Source organism: Buceros rhinoceros, unplaced genomic scaffold (genome assembly GCF_000710305.1).
Source record: "Buceros rhinoceros silvestris isolate BGI_N320 unplaced genomic scaffold, ASM71030v1 scaffold7874, whole genome shotgun sequence".
NCBI lineage: Eukaryota > Metazoa > Chordata > Aves > Bucerotiformes > Bucerotidae > Buceros > Buceros rhinoceros.
In genome coordinates, this window is record NW_010408772.1 from 104,355 (window position 1) to 104,656 (window position 302).

Below are 302 nucleotides of genomic sequence, written 5' to 3' on the forward strand. Positions count from 1 at the left end.
GTCGCCCCTTTTCCCTCCCTGGGCAGGCCCGTTTTAGCCATAAGAGCCGCGTTCCCAGATATCTGAGCTCTTCAGTTGCCACCGAATAATTTCTTTATTCTGGGCACTTTTCAGAAGTGCTACAGCTGCCATTGAAACTAATTGGATTAAAAGTAACATTCTGCTGCTTAAATTCATGGGTTTTAATTGGTTTTGATAACTTACTGTTGTGCCTTTCTTTTAAATAAAATGAAAACGAACACCTCAGCAAGACAGTAGGGCCGTGGACGTGGCTGGAGCCTGGAGGTGGTTTCTGCTCCGAG

General features: G+C 45.4%; 1 protein-coding gene across 1 annotated transcript in view; it reads left to right on the forward strand.

Moving 5' to 3' along the window:
• Positions 1-302, forward strand: part of VAV2 (vav 2 guanine nucleotide exchange factor) — a gene marked incomplete at its 5' end in the record, with an annotated part of 105,088 nt that overhangs the window by 82,267 nt on the left and 22,519 nt on the right. The window lies entirely within an intron of this gene.